At 40.6% G+C, this 20,235-nt stretch overlaps 1 protein-coding gene across 2 annotated transcripts in view; it reads left to right on the forward strand.

The window, feature by feature from the left end:
• The window catches only part of KCNJ16 (potassium inwardly rectifying channel subfamily J member 16), a 464,720-nt gene that overhangs the window by 30,524 nt on the left and 413,961 nt on the right, over positions 1–20,235 (forward strand). The gene's annotated exons all lie outside the window — the stretch shown is intronic.

Genomic DNA, 20,235 nt, shown 5'->3' on the forward strand with positions numbered 1-20,235 from the left:
ACCTAACTAGTTGGCACGCAAAGATTTGTCAAATGAGAGAGAGGCAGGCTCTGACCAGTCAGTGCGTGAAGAAGCTGTGTAAATCCTGCTTTAAGTTCCACAGACTCAGAAACATGGTTTTCCACCTGACAACTGTTCACAGCAGTTTGGCTGCTCCAACTTCCGTACCCCACTTCCATCATTCAAAATCTGTGAGATTTACGTCAAGCCCTTATGGAAGACTCTTTTGACAGTTGTGAAATTTGTGGAGGTAAGGAAATGTCGAAGCTAGGTGGCGCTGGCTGCCACAGGCTGCACCAGGACACGTCAACATGTCAGAACATGTCCTGTGTCCAAGGGGCGCAGCTGTGAAACCTTTCTAAGGAGTCTGGTATGAGATGCGGGGAGCCTGATTTGAAATAAAAGAGAAACACAGAAATTCCACTGTACTGCTCTCCCACTATGCAGCATTACTCTCTCCTTAACATGCTCCATTCCTTCTGATTTAAAAAAGAAAACACTGTCTGTATTTATCTGTTTTCTAAATAGACTCCTCCTGATTATTTGCATTTCTAATATTCTGTTTGGCCTTTTTGGCTTTGCCATCAGCACTGACTAGGAGCTCCACTGGAAAACCAGAAGTTCCAAAATAGCAATCGGAAGAGAACTTGGTTTCAGTCCCTTTTCCATTAATGCCTATTTTCCACCAGCCACATAACCTGTGCATTTGGAATATTTTCCCAATAGCACTGGCTTTCATAAGCTGTAGCGCCTGTCAGGAAATAAAACTGCTTCGGTGGAGAGACCAGAATTATAGCTGAGAACACAGGAATGTCAAACCAGCTTTCAAAGTCCTATAGAATGGAAGAGAGTGAAAAATGGGCTGTGTCAAGGAGGCAAGTTTAAACAGTAGAATTTTTATGAATTTTTCGTCACATTGCCTGGCCACATCATCTTCTACAGAGTCACTTGGCTTAGGCACAAGGGATATTAATCTTACAAATCTGATAAAATTTTCTGCTTTGTGAATTCTTCCAGAAAGAATTTTACAGATAGAAATAGCAAAATCATATTTAGATGTACATTTAATAAGTTCCATTCATTCACAATAATGCAGCTATACTACAACGGAAAAGTCATCAAGAATATGCTTTTTGTTAATATTTCCAACCATCCTGAAAGATACAGAGTGTAGTGTACATACATTTGTAATCGTGAGGGGTTTATTGCACAAGAAAAAGCTGAGCATACTGTTGATTTTTTTTTCTTTTTCTTTCCCTTTCTTTCTTTTTTATTTTTTATTTTTGGACATAGTGGCTAGTAAAATGCTGATCCTAATTAATCTCCAAGTGGAAACAGGCTTACAGGCTGGCAGAGAGGTCATAAACTTTATTTATTTTTTTCATTGGTCTCAGAGCTGCTGGAATCTTTGTTCCAACACAAGTAGCTTTGGCTCAGGTTAGTATTTCAACTTCTGTGCAGGACCTTGCCCCCTACTTATGCTCTCCCCTCCTTAAAAGGAGCTCATTGAAGAGAATTTCCTTTCCTGAGAAAGTACACCATTCTCCTTTACCCTTCTTACATCACTTCCCCTCCCCCACCTAACCAGTGCACTGGGATGGAGGGCTTCCCAGAAGAAGAGAGGAGTTGATAATTTCAACTTTACTCCTGCAACAGAAATGGACTTCAGCCTTATCTAGATAGAAACAGCCACAATAAACAGAGGAGAAAAGAGGCTCAAACTGGGTGACAACTAACTCATTCATCTTGTTTATCACTATTTCGGGCATCTGGTGCAGAATGTTGCCTATGGTAAGTGCTTCTTATTTAAGCTACTTCTCTGTATCCACTTCACATTCCAAAGATATGAGGATCTTTGTCACCTTGGACTGAGTAGGTGATGGTTTATCAATAGTGAATCACTGGTACTGAGCACCAGCTACATGTAGAACTGTATTAGAAATGATGGGGATGGCTAATAATGATATAATGATATAATCTATGCTCCCTAAGAAGTCACCTATAAGTGGGTAACCACGTATTTGGAAGGAGATGTTATAGCTCATTGCCTATCAACCATCCATCCGACCCTGAGTCTAGCTGGGTTTCCATCCCTAATCTACTTAAGCTAGCCAAATGCCACACAAGAGACCACAAAGCCAATTTGTATTCTCGGATAACTGTGTGCAACACCCATTGGCTTTCTGTTGGCAGGATTTGGCCCATAGAGCTCATCAGTTGGTTGCCAGTGCTCAAGGGAAGTTAGGGATTAAATAAACTCATTTCTGTGTTCCCAGAGTAGTGTCCACAAGCTCACGAGGACACAGTCACAATGGCACGCTTGGCAATTATGCTACCTTTTGAATTAGTTTTAATGACTCCTTTAAAATGCATCTGATATTAAAGCAAGTTCTCTGATTGTGTTTCAAGGGCTTTTTTCCCTCCCCATTCCAATGTCACAAGTTTTGTTCTATGACAAAGGTCACATTTATGTTAGCTTTCTTTTGGATTTCCTTTTTTTTGATATCATATAATAGTCTTTTATTGCCTCCTTTTCAGTGTAAATGCACTCATGGCCAAATTATGGAGTGACCAGAGTTTCTCTGCATCAGTAGTATTGACATTTTGGGCTGGATCATTCTTTTTTGTGGGGGGTCGTCCTATGCATTGTAAGATGTTTAGCAGCATCCCTGGCCTTTGCCACTAGATGCCGGTAGAACACCCCCTCCCTGCAAAAATGTGTCTTTGTTGCCGAATATCTGGAGGTATCTGAGCAGGACATGCTCCCTCTTGAGAGCTACTGACTTGTACCAACATGATTTTTCTGTTTAGACCCATAACACCATTTCTCAGTAGCCACAAGTTGACTAACGGATTTTTTTGGCTGTATTTTACCAAAAATGGATGTGAGGAAGAGGCTAGTAGGGAGAGGGCAAAGCAATTATAGATCCTCACAAATTATTCCTTGATCAAGAAAACGCCTTGGGCTGCCCACCACCTGCCCCATCACTCTGCCCCGACACTCGTACGCTGTTGTTTTTAACAGTTCTAGGCAGACGTTGCAAATGGAGGCCAGCTGCAGAACTTCTGGAGAGTTCTCTGGGTGGAGGGTTAACTGAGCTCGTATGTTCACTGCAGATTCGTGTGGGTGATGAAAATTTTAGGGGCATCCTCCTGACTAGAATTCCATTCTGCTGCCTCTGCTTTCTCCTGAGGTTCCTGGTTATTCCACTAACAGGCAAACAGAGACAATCATAAATGGATTTTTCCTCATTATTTGTTGATGTGTGTAGGGAGTGGTACTGATGGTAAGAAAGCAACATTAGAGATTGAAGAGAGGAAGACCAAGGCAGGTGGTAATGGTGAGCTGTTGTAAGTGTAGTTGGCAAAGCAGGAATAGAGCCCTATTAACTGCCCTCTGAACTGTTTAAGATCTTCTTCAGAAATAAACATTCAAGAGTTTCATAGGTGATGTCTAAGGATTTTTCTTTGCCTACCCAAAAGGTGATCCTGGTCTCTTTTTAGAGGTACCAGAATATGTCTCTCTCTCTGTTTAAAAGTAAAGCTTTAGGCAAGTGTATGGAGGTCAGGTTGTTGTTGTTTACTTGCTATTGTGGTTGTTGTTTGCAGGCTTTTCAGACCAAAGTGAATGGAAATGACTTTGAAAGACCGGGTAGGGGGATTGGGTGGCTGTGTGTCTTGTGCTGGTCTACCTCCTCCTAGTCCATCACCGCAAGCCTGGAATACTGAAGGCTGTGGGGATGGATACGGGGAGAAAACTCAAGGAGAAAGGGTGGAGGTTGGAACAGCCAGCAGCACCTGTTGGACCAGCTGTCAGTTGATATTATCTCATATATTGCTCACAAGAAACCTGACTTTATGTCCTATTTATAGGTGAGAGATTGAGGAGAGAGAAGTTAAATATGTTGACGGTGAGAAAACTGAGATGTGGCAGAGATGACAGTCAGATCTTCTGTTGTGGAACCTGGAGACCCATCCTTTCCCTGTTACACCCTGGTGACCCTGGACAAGACGTAGTGTCTGTCATATCAGCCTCCTGTGATGAGGGGACTGTTGCAGGTAGGCATCCTCTTTGATGAGATATGAAATGTCAAGCCAATGGGTTGTAATTACATACTGTGGAACGGCCAAGAAATTTGTCCATTTTGATTACAATCTGGCTACAAAGCATAATATTTGACTGTCAAAGATTAATTAAAGTATGTGTCTGTTGTTGGCTAGTTAAACACAATGCTTAGCCAAGGAAAGGCTAATGAAAGTACGGCGTGGTTACATGAACGCTTTCCAGATATGTTATTTTCTATTTAGAGAGACTGAAATTGTATTCGTGGTTCCAGAATCTCATTTCACAAATATTTCTGAACCTCATAGTGGCTCTAGAATGTGTGAAAGGAGACTTTGAAGTGAACTGGAGCAATGAATTACTTAAGAACTAAAACAGAGATATTTTTCTCGTCGTGTTTCTTATTTATAGATTGAAGTTACCTTCATTGAAGCTCCATTCTTGAAACTGTGGGTCAGCCTCGCTGTGGCGTGGACTAACATGGTTGTTTATAAAGCCCCATCTTCCCCATGGGTGCTTTGGACACCTCTCCTCTGGTCATGATCACCCGTGGTCCAGAGGGAACCACGCCTGATCCTTCTAGTGATACTGGTCCCCTGTCAGCAGTGCGTTCCTGACGGCCTTGGTGAAAGGTGCCTGTTCTCTGGGTCTCCACGGAACTTACTCCTCTCGTGGGTCTTTTGGATTCACATTGTTTATCCATTCCAGCATGTCCATGCCCCTCAGCTTCTTTATTCCTCTACCACCTTCCCAGGTAACTCAAGTGTTTCTACGTTGCTGCAAGTTGATCCTTACTGTCTTCCCAGGCTTCTAAGAGCCATGCCAACATCAAGTTTGTCCAGTTCCCTGGATTCTTTGCCAGCATGTTCAATAACATTAAGTAAAATACTCCTAATTGAATGAAGTCTTGCTTATCCAGCCTGACATTCCGGCCCCCTTAATCAAGCACTCTAAGTATATAGTTCTTTAGGTATGTAGTCTCTTTCCATCCTTATAAGACCCAGCACATCCCCAGCCAGATTATGTTGAGATTTAACCCTAGTTATTAGCCTGGAAACCAGGAGCGGGGCTTGGGCAGCTCCTGAGGGGGATAATATATTAGTTTCCCATGACGGCTGTAACAAATTGCTATCTATTTGGTGACTAAAACAATGCAGGTTTATTATGTGACTTTTATAAAAGCCAGACATCCTAAAATCAAGATGTCAGCAGAAGAGAAGTCATTTCTTTACCTTTTCCAGCATCTAGAGACTACTTGCATTCATTGGCTCACAGCACCTTCCTCCGTCTTCAAGGCCTGCAGCATCTTTAAATCCCTCTCTGTCTCTGTCTCTCTCTGTCTCATTCTTTCTTTTGCTTCTCCTTTCATTGTCACACCTCCTTCACTAACGCTGACCCTCATGCCTCCCTTTTATAAGAACCCTTGTGAGTACGTTGAGCCTACCCAGATAATCCAGGATAACCTTCAGATCTCAAGAGTCAAATTTAATCACATTTGAAAAGTCCCTCTTGCTATGTAAAGTAGTATATTCACAGATTCCAGAGATTAGGATAGAGATATCTTCAGAGGGTTATTATTTTGTCTACCACAGGCACCTGCTGTTTTATGGGAGAGGGACAATTGCAGTGCAAAGTATAAGCTCTTCTTAAAAGAATGACCTGTTGCCTTGTACCAGGGACTACCCATGCCCCTCCTACCAACCAGGATGCTGGCCTCTTTTCCTGCTGGGAGGTGGGTTAGCCAGTCCAAATCCTCATCTCATTCCCTGTTTCCTTGGATCACTCTTGGCACCATTTTTGTTATTCCAGGTCCTCTGGAAAGTAGATGCCAAGACAGGATTAAACTTGCAGGCAAACATCTGGAAACATCCAGGGAAATGCCATGGAAGGGAAAATAAGGAGGAGGATGGCAGGAGTTGGGAGAAACTTTAGCCCAGGAAGCAAGTCTGACCCCGAATGGGGAGCAGAATTCCTAGAGGGTCCTGCAGCCTGAGGGAAGTTCAGTCATGCCATTGGGGGAGTTCCCAAGCCAAAGAGGACTCCCTGTCTCCAAAGAATGGGTTTGTCTGAGTATCTCTCCCATTCAGTCACTGGTCAGGAGCAGCAGCCTCTGGGAGGTAGAGCCTTGGCAGCAACATGGTGTTGGACTCCAGAGCTCACCACATGGGACCCTTGTTCAGTTATCTTCCCTGTATCTGAAGATCTGTGATGAGCATTCTCATGCCAACTCAGATACCATTTTGACTTTCAAGCATTAGGAGATTAGGAGATATACTTTAGACAATAAACATGTGTCTATCACATTACCACATGGGACTCAAGCATGTAGAGTAAGTCCAGTATGAGAGATATGACCTTCTTGAAAATTAAAGGGAAGGAAGAAACACATTTAGAACAAGGAGAAAAGTTACTGGCATTTGTCATGGACCTTGAGGAGCAATGAATAGTCTATTGGAATGATACTGGCTGAGAGGAGAGAGCATTTCTCATGGTGCAAACCTATGAGCACAATGTCAGAGGAAGGATGATGTGAGCTGTGCCTGGGAACAGTGAATGGCCCCGTGTACCTGAGGCTGTAGGAAAATAATGATTGGGCAAGTGGCTAGAGTCATAGCATGGAGAGCAAGGATGATTAGCATGCGTGGGAGTTAGCCAAGCTATAGGGAGGGAAAAGCGTTCTGAGAGAGAAAATAGCGAGAGGAGAAGAAGAGGCACTTTTGAATAAAGATGAGGCTTAAGGAGAGGAGTGAAAATGGGCCATGTTAATAGAGGATATCTTAGAAATCTGTAGGCTATAGCAAAGAGGAAAGAAAGAGGGAGCTGTAATTACCCAAGATGAGATGTCAGGATAATGAAGTACCCCTTTCCTGTGTTCCCAGAGTATTAGCATTTATCATGGACCAACCAACAATTACAATCGGTGTGTGATAAATACTATCTCCTCTGGCAGTTTGTGAGTACATTGAAAACTCATTCATCTTTGTATCCGCAGGACATGGTTCAAAAACAGGACCATATAAATATTCAATAAGAAACTATTGAATAAAAGAATGAAGGCTGGGTATCAGGAAATGAAAATCAATATCAACTGAGTACATGGTGAGGAGTAAGCACTGTCACACACTTTTGCCTGCATCATTTTACCAGTTTCCCAACAATCCTATGAAGTAGGTATTATTCCTACTTCAAGAAATGAAGAGATTGAGGCTTTGAGGGGTTATGTAACTTGCTCAATTTGCCGTCACTAGTAAATGGCAGAAACAGAGCAGGATGCTGGAGTAGGGTGGGGGATGTGAGCAGGAGTTTCCTCCATTGAAGAGGGCTTTGATGTGGTTTTTGGAAAAAGCCTGGTTTGGGTCAACACTAACAAATTAAAGGAGTTTGTGAATAAAAAGTTACAATTTAGTGGTAAGACAATGAACTTCCAGATAATGCAGTGAAAATGAGACTATGGGGTAGTGAGTGGAGCTAGTATGGTCCAGTAATTGAATAGGGATGAGAGAATGGAAAGTTACAGCTGCAAGAGTGGATATGAAAACCCTGGATTTAGGAAACATTTCTTTGACGTGACTTCCAGTTTGTTAAGAAGTTATAGCACAAAATACAAAATAATAGAAAACCAAGTTGTGCTATGTATTAATTATCTATTGCTGTGTAACAAATCACCCCAAAACAAGAACATATATTTTCTCACAGTATCCGTGGAATCTGGGAATGACTTAGGTGGGTCCTCCGGCTCATGCATTCACACAAGTCTTCAATGACTGGGCTGCACTCTTCTCAAGGCTTCCCTGGAGCAGGATCTGTTTCCAAGCTCACCACAAGCCTGTCAGCAGAATTCAGCTCCCAGGAGGCTGTATAATAAGGGCCTCAGTTCCTTGCCACTTAACCTTTCCATAAGGCTCACTCAATGTTAGCCAGCTTTATCAAAATGAGCAAGTGAGAAAGAGCCGGAGAATGCCAGCAAAATGGAAGTCATGGTTTTTTTGTAATTCAATTTCAGTAGTAATATCGCATCACTTTTATTATTTAGAATCAAGTCACTAGGACCAGCCCACCCATAATGTGGGGGTGGGAGTTATGCAAGAGAATGAATACCAGGAGGCAGGAATCACTGGTGGCTATTTTAGAAGCAGCCTACTACAAAGTGATTTGCTCGAATGAGATGCTCTCTTCCAAAGAAAGAATGAGAAGTAAACTTGTTGGTGCAGAGCTTAGCATGGGATGAAAGAGGTTATGAATTACTTGGATATATAAGGAAATCAAGAGGTTTTTCAGACTCAGCTTTATCTTTCTGACCTTCTGCAATGGGATTTCTGGAAAGAAGTTATCTAAAACCTTTCCTGAGCCTTTCTTAATTGATTAACCACTCAGTGTATCATCCTCATTTGAACAATTTGATCACAGGTTTGAACTCTTACAGTTTTCCAGTGACAGCTCCACTTTTCCCAAATCATATCACATGATTAAAAAACAAAGACATTTCTGGTATTTCTGGAGCCTCTGTTAAGCTTTGAAACACATTCAATGGCTGGACAACTTTTCTTTCATGGTCCTCAGTGGTCAAAGAAGAGCAGTGACCGAGATATGGTCCTATATGCAATGATGATCTGTTGCAAGTATTCAATAAAGAAGGATCCATTCTTGTTGATGGGAAAAAATACCATTCTTATCCTCTAAAACCCAGGACCTTGTTACTGTGGATCTGAAGGGAATGTTAAAGATCTTCCACATCTCTGTTGGAGACAAAGTTCAGTCAAGGCTCTACCTTCTCACAAGGGTGCCAAGACAGTGAAATGGTGAAAGAACAGTCTCTTCAACAAGTGCTGGGACAACTGGATATCCACATGGAAAAGAATGAAGTTGCATTCCTCTCTCATACCATATACAAAAATTAACTCAAACAGATCAAAACCTAAATATAAGAGCTAATACTACATGACTCTTAGAAGCAAAGAGTGTAAATCTTTGTGACCTTGGATTAGGTCATGCTTTCTTAGACATGATACTAAAAGCCTAAGCAACGCAAGAAAAAATAGATAAATTTGACTTCATCAAAATTAAAAACTTTTGTTCTACAAAGGATACCACCCGTGAAACAGCAGCCCACAGATGGGAAGAAAATATTTGCAAATCATATATTAGATAAGGGACTTGCATGAAAATATATAAAGAACTCTTAAAACAACTCAATAAAAAAAAACCCTAATTTAAATAAAGACAAAGGATTTGAATAGATAATAAGATGTAGGGAAGGTTAATAAACACATGAAAAAATCCTGAACATCATTAATCTTTAGGGAAATGCAAATCAGAACCACAATAAAGTAACAGTTCACACTTACTAGGGTAACTATAGTGAAAAAGACAGACAACAAAAAGTGCTGGTGAATATGTGGAAAAAATTGGATGTTTATACCTTGATTGTGGAAGCCTAAAATGGTTTAGCTGTTTTGGTAAATAGTTTGTCACTTCTTCAAAAAGTTAAACATGGAGTTAACATATGATCTGGCAGTTCCTCTCCCTTGTGTTTCACCAGGAGAATGGAAAATATATCTACACAAAAACTATACACAAATAGTCATGCCAGCATTGTTCACAATTGCCAAAATGTGAAAACAACCCAGATATCTGTCAACTGATAAATGGATAAACAAAATGTTGTATAATGTATATAAATGCTGGAATATTATTTAGCTATAAAAAGAATGAAGCACAGATGTATGCTACACCAAGGAACCTTGAAAACATTACACCAAGTAGCAGGAACCGACACAAAACACTGCCAATTCTCTTTACATGAAATGTCCAGGATAGGCAATTTCACATAGAGAAAAGGAGATTTGTGGTGCCTGGGGCTGAAAGGAGGGAGGAATGGGGAGTGACTATTAATGGCTCTGAGGTTTCTTTTTGGGGTGAGGAAAATGTTCTGCAAATTAGATGGTGGTGACCAACACACAACTTTGTGAATGTACTAAAAACCATTGAATTATGCACATTAAAAGAGTGAACTCTATGATAAGTGAATTATATTTCAAAAAAGCCATTATGGAAAAGAGTCTCCCCTTGTTTCACCTCTTCTGAGTCTTGAAATTTAGTAAAACAAGCAATAATCTGGATTATGTTGTAGGCTGGTGAACCAGCTTTGCCCAATTTAAACTTTCAGCCATTGGCCTTCCACTACATGTTTCTTAGTTAAATTATGATATATCCTATTGAATATATCAACTCTACCACAAGAGCCTGTCGCAACAACCTAACTGCCATTTAAAGAACTATAGAATAAATATAAAGGCCAGGGGAAAATATCCATTCTTTGTCATTCAGTGTTTTGAGTTTTACTTAACATTTTTTCCCAAAGATGAATAGTAATCTAACAAATGTAATTTGATGAGATGCTAACGCCTGTCACATAAAATCTCCTAAGAGAAAGCTCAAGTCCTAACATCCCATCCCCTGAATTCTCAATTCTGTTTTTAAAAGTAGAAATAATTATTTCTTCGGCATAGGTGTTTAATGTATTTTAAAACAATATATTTCTAAGCACAAGATATATAATGACAAAAATTAAAAATGCTTAAAAGAGGATATTACTGCACATGACTGCTTATTTTTTGATTTGGCGATTTTCTGCTAAATTCATAGCAGCTGGAGAGTAGCAAGTAACAGAATAAGACAGATTTATGAAGCCCACACATGACAATATTTTTGTGTAAAATTAGTCAAAATCATTATACTTGTAGATGAAGAAATGGATTCCAACAAGTTTGCATTTTTTAAAGAGCAATCATATTTAGTCTTAGTGAACTGGAAGATCTGAGCAATGTATTGGATTTGTTGATCACCAGCATTGTAACTCACAATAAAATCTGAGGGAGTGCGCCAAGCATTGGCTCTCGGAAGATTGGGATAATAATACATTGATTTTCAATAAGTAGAATTCAACCCATATTGCAGTCTATCTTCATATCTAAGGAACTGAGGGGAAAACAAGCCAGTAGAAGAATTTTCCACGGAAACTTCTTGGTTTTGCTCTTATGTATGCTTAAATGTTTCTGATAACAAGGGATAAGACAGGCATAGATGTGCCTCATTTTCAGCAAATCTAATATCTACTATTTCAGTTTTAAAATATAAGAGAAATGGCTGATTCCAGGCCTGGGACAGGGTAGGTGGGTGTAACATAAGCCTGAAACATAAAGTAAGGAAGCTCTATAGATGTGGTGGCCTGTCACAAGGACGCAAGGTTCATCTTGAAGAGGCTACTACTAGCCAAATCTAGGACAATTTGAACATTAAAATAATTAATTTATATAATTATTAAACAATAATGAATACATTAGATAAACAATAATGAATTACAAACCACTGGGAAAAAATGCAAACTTATGGGTTCATACCAAAAATAAATAGGTAAATGAATAGGAGAGAAACGAGAGCCCTTGCTAATAGTTGAATGCTGAGGGCCAACTGATGACTGTGGTGAAGCACTGGACTTGGAAAATTATCCTTTTGCAACAACCACTGTAGCAAGATGCAATTCATATCATCCTTGAAGTCATCTTTGCAAATCAGGCAAGAGTGATCAATAGAGTCTAAATATAGGAAGAAATTTTGATGAAGAACAGGATATTTGTATGGATTTAAAGTGTCTTTCCACAGAGTACTTCTCTATTGTAAAGGAGACAGTTTAGTAATTGTGCAGTGAAGAATCAGATCTTACCTGACGGCACCTTGACTGGTGGTCAATGTTGCCATTATCCAGGAAGAACAGATAGACATTGTGTGCCTCCAGGGGTGACACTCCCAGAAGGACATCACATTTACCTATGCAGTATTCCAGCCGAGAATGTGTAAACCCAATACAATCATAAGGAAATATCAGACAAATTCTCAAGGGGAAACTTTCTATTGAAAAAAAAGAGGGGCTGCATTTTCCCCAAATGTCAATATCATGAAAGATAAAGAAAGGCTGTAGAAATGTTTCATATTAAAAGAGGTCAGAGATGTGACAAGTAAACGCAGTACCTGACCCTGGACTGGATCCTGTACTGAAATAGGGATGGGGCAATGCTGCTTATGACTTTGTTATGTCAAGTGACAAAATTGGAATACAAGTTGTAGATTAGATAAAAAAATTGCTGATATTAAATTTGTCACAGTTGACAACTGTGCTTTGGTTATGTAGCATAATATACTCATTCTTAAGAAACACGCATTGAATTTTTTATGAGTCAAGACCATGGTACATTTTTTAAAAATTGAAGTATAGTTGATTTACAATGTTGTGTTATTTTCTGGCATATAGCATAGTTATTCAGTTACACACACACACACACACACACACACATACATATTCCTTTTCCTATTCTTTTTCAATGTAGGCTATTATAAAATATTGACTATAGTTCCCTGTGCTATACAGTAGGAGCTTGTCATTTATCAATTTTATATATAGTAGTTAGTATCTGCAAATCCCGAACTACCATTTTATCCTTCCCCACCCCCTTCTCCACTGGTAACCATAAGTTCATTTTCTGTCTGTGAGTCTGTTTCTATTTTGTGAATAAGTTCATTTGTGTCATTTTTTTAAAAGATTCCACGTATAAGTGATATCATACAGTATTTTGCTTTCTCTTTCTGGCTTACTTCACTTAGTATGATAGTCTTTAGCTCCATCCATGTTGCTGCAAATGGCATCATTTCATTCTTTTTTATGGCTGAGTAGTATTCCATTGTATCTATACACAACATCTTCTTTATCCAGTCAACTGTTGATGGACATTTAGGTTGCTTCTATGTCTTGGCTATTGTAAATTGTACAGCTATGAACATGGGGTGCATAAATCTTTTTGAAATAGAGTTTCCTCCAGATACATGCCCAGGAGTGAGATTGCTGGATCTTATGGTAAGTCTATTTTCAGTTTCTTAAGAAACTCCACACTATTTTCCATGATGGTTGTACCAAACTACATTCCCACCAACAGTGTAGGTGGGTTCCCTTTTCTCCACACTGTCTCCAGCATTTATCATTTATGGATTTATAATTATGGCCATTCTGACTGGTGTGAAGTGATACCTCATTGTAGTTTTGATTTGCATTTCTCTGATAAGTAGCATTATTGAGTATTTTTTCATGTAGGGCCATGATAACATTTAATTTTCCATCAAACAATTTAGAAAAAAGTAGATATAGCTAGATACCTATATATTTAGGTAAAAAATACCAATGATAGAACAAGTGGGGTAAAATGTTAAAATTAGGTGAATCTGAATAAAGGGTATATGAATATTTTTCATATTATGTTTATTTCTGTAATTTATATGTGAATTTGAAGTTATTTCTAAATAAACATTTAAAATACATCATTTAACTGGGAAATTTTTATTTCTCTTGGCAAGGGATTGCTTGCTTGTGAAGAATGCAGCAAATGAACCCCTTGACTTCAAATGTGATGACATTGCAAGTTAAAATTTGGATGCTAGTTTGGGATCATGTTGAGAAGGAAAGGCAAAAGGCAAATTTTTATTTCTGTTTAAGGGCTATTTGGTTATAAAACAAGCAAACCCACGTTAACCAAAAGGAAATTTTTTACAGAGAACCGAGAGAATTTCATGAAACCCAAGTGTGGGAAATACCACTGGTCTCATGGGAACTATTGAAGATGGCAGGCATCTCTCTCCCTTCCCCCCACCCCTGTCTCTGTCTCTCTCTGTCTCTATTTCTTACCTAGTCATTCTGACTAGAACTGATTACAGTTATTAGGTAAAAGAGGGAAGCTACTACTTCAGCAAAGGCTATAGAGGCATTTCCAAATACCCTCGTAGGGTATAGGCTATTCAGGCACACAGAATATTTTTTTTATGTTGAAATTAAAGAAGAATCAGTGACCATTGCTCTTTAATTATTAATGTAATTAATTTATAACTAACAATTTAGTTCTTAGTTTTATCAATAATTTATCTTAAGGGTCAGATAAAAAATTTCAGTTTGAGCATGAAATGCTTAGATTTGCCTTTTATAAAGATCACAGTGACACAGCATGGGGCGTGCATTTTAGAGAAACAGGAGTCAATGTGGGATATAGTTTTAATGCTGTCTTTGTAGTTCAAGCAAAATGTGGTGGCTCCAGTTGCTACGAAGAGCAGTGGAGGTGGGAAGAAGGAGATGGATAAGCAACATTTATAAAGGGTACAATCGCAAGTCTTAGTGTTGGATTGAATGTGAATGAGGGAGAGGATGTTTTCAAGGATGTCTTCCAGGTTTCCAGTAGGAGTGACTGGTAGAGTCATTTATGGAGACTGAAAACATTAGAGGAAGAGTACTTTGAGGAAGGAAAGGTCATAAACTCAAAATGGGTCTTTTTAAATTTGAGAAACCCAAAAGACACATATGGAACTCTTGGGTGGCTAGACATACGGGTTTGGAACCAGGTGCACTGAAGAGAGCTGATGTAGAGACATAATCTTGCTAAAGGTAATAAGTGTACAGTATTTGAAGCTGTGGAAATTTATGCAGTCCCTTCACAAGGAGGGAAAGTGGTAGATGAGAGGAGGCATTTGGGCCATTTAAGGAGTAAAAGGACAGGGAGGATCTCCAGGAAGAGACCAAGAAGAAATAGCTTGAGGTGTAAGTAGGAAATCAGGAGAGTCCAGTGTCATCAAATAAACTAATGCAACCTGTTGTATCCATTTCCTACAAGTTGCACCTTTCAGTTTGCACCAGATTGCACTAGCAGGCTTCAAAAAGGAGCTAGTGGTCAACAGTGTCATACAGTGATGATAGTCAGACTGGGTAAGTATCATTCTTATTTCCCTTTTGCAATGGGATACCTGTTAAGGCACACAGAGCTTAAATGACTTACTCAAGATCATGGCAGTATTAGCTGGAGTTTGGACTCATGTCTCTCTGACTCTAAAGCCTGTGCTTTTAAGCTTTACCTCATTCATTTGGTCAACAAATAGTTACTTTGTACCTACTCGGGATAACAGATACTGGAGATCATGTGACCAAACCTACATGTACTGGGGCCCATAGTCACTGCATTGCACTTTGGTGCGAAATGAAGGGTGCCATTTGTAGGGAATGTGTACAACGGGCTGCATTAGTTTTCTGTTGCCTCACAACAAATTACTACAACTTCACAGTGTGAAATAACACCCACCTCTCATCTCACAGTTCTGTATGTCAGAATGTTGGGTGCAACTGACTGGGTTCTATGCTCAGAGTCTCATAAGATGGAACTCAAGGCTGGACTCTTCTCTGGGGACTCTGGGGAAGAATCCACTTTCAGGCTCCCTCAGCTTACTGACAGAGTCCACTTCCTTGCTGCTGGAGAACTGAGGTCCCCAGTTCCTTGGTGGCCATCAGCTGGGAGCCCCTTTTCAGTTCCTAGAGGTTTCTTGCATCCCTTTGCCACGGGCTTTCTCGCAGACCCCCTCGTAGCATCACAGCTTACCTCTTCAAGGCTGGTGGAGGGGTCTCTCATGTAGAATCCCCCTCAAGCTTGGAGTCTCTTTGACTTCTTTTCTGCTGTCAGCAAGAGAAACCTGTCTGCTTTTCAGTGGCTTGTGTGATTAGTCTAGACGCACCTGGAAAATCTCCCTCTGGACGCGTAACCTAGCATCATCATAGTATCTCATTGTGCCCACGGGTCCCCCCTACACTCAAAGGAGAGGGGACCATACAGCAGTGAGAGTTGGTTAGGATTCTGTCCACTACACAGGCATCCAGCCCTTGTTGCTTCCTTCTGTCTGAGATCTCTAATCGTCCCTTAAAAAATTCTCATCATTTGTGAGGGAAGAGTGCAAGCGAGTGAACAGTCCATTGACTCAACAGTAACAGTATTGGCATTTCCAGAAAAGAGCCTGGTCTTTTTCTCTCAGAACCACCTTCCAAAGTGGAAAAATATAAGGCGATTCTGCAGCGAAAGGGCTGGGCTTCCCTTGCCTGAGGCACCACAGCTGGGAAGCTCACTGCCTTTCTGGGAAGAGGGACTACTCTGGTCTGCATGGAAGGCCACCCAGGAGGGAGCACATACATGTGGAATCTGAGGAAAGGCTGCAGTGCCCTGAACACAGCATCAGATTCTACCACAGCTGCTTTGTTGCCTCTCCCAGAGAGATCAAGACAGACCGCTGTCCTGAGCGCGAGAGTCCAGGATGCTAGTGATTAAGGGGGAAATAATGCTTGAGGGATGAGCAACACCAGAGACTTCACTGCCCAGCTTCCTGGCGACTTTCAGCTCGCTGCCTTTTGAGTTGTAGGAAGATGTCCATTCTTTGGAGAAAGCAAAGGGAGAGGCAGGAATCTGGGCAATGCAATTAAGAGGGTTGCCAGCTTCTAAGAATCTGGGGCCTGGGCTCTTGGCTCTTAGAGTTGCAAAGCCTTCAAAAGGCCAGCGAATCGTCAGTGAAAATGAATGGAAAGCCTCTGACAGGCATGCTGTGAGCTGCAAAATTACAAACAGACCTGGCATGCTTAGTCGGGAGCCCAACAGACTCTGAGCATCGCTTACTGTTATAAGTCATGGGACAGCATGTGCTTGCTTCACTGGAGCTGGCTTTGGCATTAAAAAAAAAATCATCATCTGCCTTCCCCCACCGCCGTTGGCTCATTCACATCCCCAGGGAGGGACTTTGTTGTTGTGTCTGTGTTCTGCGCCTCTTTTGTAGTACAGAGGAATCACGCAGCAGAATCAGTGGCTGTCTGGAAGGACTGAAGAATGATGAGGGCAGAAATCTTAACATGCAGAGCGTTTGGATCAAAGGGCTCAGGGACAGACAGGCAGGCCTGATAGGTTCAAAGCTTTATTCTGCCACCTAAGTTATGTTGCTTTTTCTTTGTGATTCCCGGTCAGCTTCCCTGAGACCACCCAGTTTCTTAGCTGCAAAATGTCTATAAGCTATGGAAAGAAACCAACATAGATTACATGCTCAGTATATTATAGGATGAGATCTGAAATGTAGGTAGTATCTCATCCATCATTCAGAGGACCTGTTGGCTGCTGACTCAAAAGCTGTCCCTCCCACCTTCTTCATGTCTGGCAGATTATGTTGCCCTCTAGAGATATTGAAAAGGTAAATATTCTTGTTTTCCTAGCCTTGCTTACAACCCAGACACGGTCATGTCACTTACTCCTGAACTGGACCTGCTATAGTGACCTTAAAAGTTTAAAAGGAGACATCACTGTTTGCAGAAGAAGAAAACATGGGAAGAGGGGGATGAACAAAAGTCCATGACATTGGGGAGCTGCCAAATTAATCCTGGAACTCCCTTCTGTATTTGGATTACCTGAGTTATGCTGAGGAAACAAGCAAGTCCTAAATCTTAGTCGCCTACAACAGCAAAGATTTACTTTTTGCTCATATTGTGTGCACAGTGTAGATTGGATAGGGGATTTGCTCCATGTCTCCTGACTCTGGAAGCCAGGCATATGGGACGATTGCATCCGAAACATTATAGATCATTGTGTCAGACGAGCAAAAAGATCTCTAGAGAATCTGTAATAATTTTCTAAACTATCATCTTGTTTCCAGTTTATTCCTCATCCTCACCGAGGGACTGACTTTTACAAAATTGCACTTTTCACTTTTATTAGACATTTGCTGCTGTAGTAATGCTGTGTAACAAATATCCCCAAACCTCAGTGACGTACAGTGACCCATGTGTTTCTCACTCACAGGTCTGTGGGTCCGTAGTGGTTTTGCTAGGATTGCTGATGCTTAACTTCACACCTGTATTGAACTCAGGTCTATTCCATGTAGCTCCTCCTTTCAGGATCAGCTGCTACCTGCTACATGTTCTTCTCATGGCTATGCAAAGATATGCAAGCAAGCCAATCCACGCATAATGTGGGTTCACATTAGTTAATATTTCATTGGTCAAGTCCCATGGCCAAACAAAGTAAGAGTGGCAGGCATGAAGATGCTGCCTTCCCTACTGGGCAGCACCACAAAGCCATGAGGGAGGAATGTGGACACAATTTTATTTCAAGGAGAAAGTAAGAATTGGCAACAGAACTCCAGCTTACCAATCACATGCCAGTGAACTGATCACAGCCTTCCATAGTTCTACTTCTCCCACAAAATAAAGCCTATAGTCCTAAACTGGGCATTTGAAACTCTCTACATTCTTACCTTTTCCTTCTTTGCTATTCTTTTCTCCCCTGCCTCTTTATTCAAGTCAAACTGGTAAATTTTGACCTTGATCATCCATGATCTAGTTGTGGTCGTATCTCTGTGTCCTATTGATTGCATTCATCCACTGAAATAAGTCATACCCTTCTTCCATACCCCAAAATAAAGCCCAGGATACTCTTTCATGGATCCAGTCTTCTGAGTCTGCACTCCAGCATCTATTTGAACTGTTTATTTAGGGATTAGCAACTGTAATCTTGGATGGATTGGCCCTCTTTTTTTTTTTTTTTTATCCCATGTAGAAACCATAGCTTTGAAGCATACGGAATAACTTGAGCACTTGGAATAGAAATTCTTGGCTTTACTTTAGGGCAGTACCCACAGGCATGCAAGCCAGTAATCATTTTCATTTCCTTGAGATAGGAACTTCGACTGGTAACAGGATCCCCCTTTTCATTAGCCACGGATATTGGGGGACCCAGGTAGTTGAAATAAAGCAAAGTGCAATAATGCTCATATAATCTTTGGAGATTTAATTGATTGTGGGATATTTGGTTGAATGCATAACTCTCTAAAAATGAAATAGATGAATAAGATTAATGCAAGAAAGAGAAAAAAACTTTTTCCACTGCAATATTTTATATAGTAGTTACCACCCAACACTTGGTCAAAAAAATGGTGGGGGGGGCATTTGGAAAATGTTAGGCTACTTCTGCTACCTTTATCCTTGAATGTCTTTACTTGGAAAGGTCCTCTTCATATTCTACTGTGAGCTGTCAGTGTACAGTAACATTTAGCTCCACATTTTAGCTTTGGGAAATTGCCTCTGTGTCTAGCATCAATTGGCCAGTGTTCAGGTACTTAAAACTACATAGATTAGAAGTGGCCACCAATGGCAAGAGGACAGTTTAACACAAAGGGAATTCAAGTTCTCCAAGAGTGGCTGTCTTTGATGAAGAAGAAAATGCCCTTAAATGTTTCAGTATTGCTTAACCCTGAAACAGTTTGTATTAGGCTTTTCCAGAGGAACAGAGCCAGTAGGATCAATTAATCAATAGATAGGTATATAGAGCGATTTATCTTAAAGCAGTGGCTCACAGTAAGTCGGGGCTGGCAAGTTCGAAATCCGTAGGTCAGCAAGCTGGAGACCCAGGGAATGGTTGATATTGCAGTCTCTTTTGTCTGAAGGCTGTCTGGAGGCGAACTCCTTCCCCTTCCAGAACCTCAGTCTTTTCTCTTAAGTCCTCTAACTGACTGGACGAGGTCCATCCACATAATGGAGGGTAAACTGCTTTACTCAAAGTCAGCTGACTTAAAAGTCAACTCCATCTGAAAAGCACCTTCACAGCAACCTCTAGGCTCGTGTTTGGCCAAGCAACTGAGTGCCATAGCCTGGCCGAGTAGACACTCAACATTGCTCCTGGGCTTTAATCTGAGATTCCTGACATTTGAGCAGAAAGTTCAGAATTAGGCACCCAGCACTGGCTGAAGCCACTTGCTTCCAAGGAAAGAGGGTGTACGTTTAGCTAGAATTACCTCACGCTAGCGTGTAACAGATCTCTGTACTCCAACTCTAAATGCCTACTTACAAAAGTCCTTCTTTTCCCCCAAGATATTCAGGATAGCTATTTGCCTTATCCTCCTTGACCTCTTCCAGACTCTACTTTAAGAATACCTTCACTGGCTCTTCACCCATTCTGATCATCTCTTCATCATTCCCAATTATCACGTTTACCTAATTTAATTCTACATTTCTTACACACAGGGTCTGTATCTTTTACCTTTTCATACAGCCCATGAAATGAAGAAGGTGCTTGTTAGTGAGAATTAAGTCACTACGCCTGTTAAAGATATGTCTCAGTTTGCACAATTAGTGTTCTGAAAAGTTGCCCATTTATTTAAGGGGCTTTGAGGAGGGGACACTTAGTACTAAGTAAGATTTGAGAACAGGGAATTTCTAAGGTTAATTCAAGTTAGGTGGTAAAATTAAAAATCAGATAACATTATCTAGATAAAGTTATTACAAAATTATC

Source organism: Vicugna pacos, chromosome 16 (genome assembly GCF_048564905.1).
Source record: "Vicugna pacos chromosome 16, VicPac4, whole genome shotgun sequence".
NCBI classification, from domain to species: Eukaryota; Metazoa; Chordata; class Mammalia; order Artiodactyla; family Camelidae; genus Vicugna; species Vicugna pacos.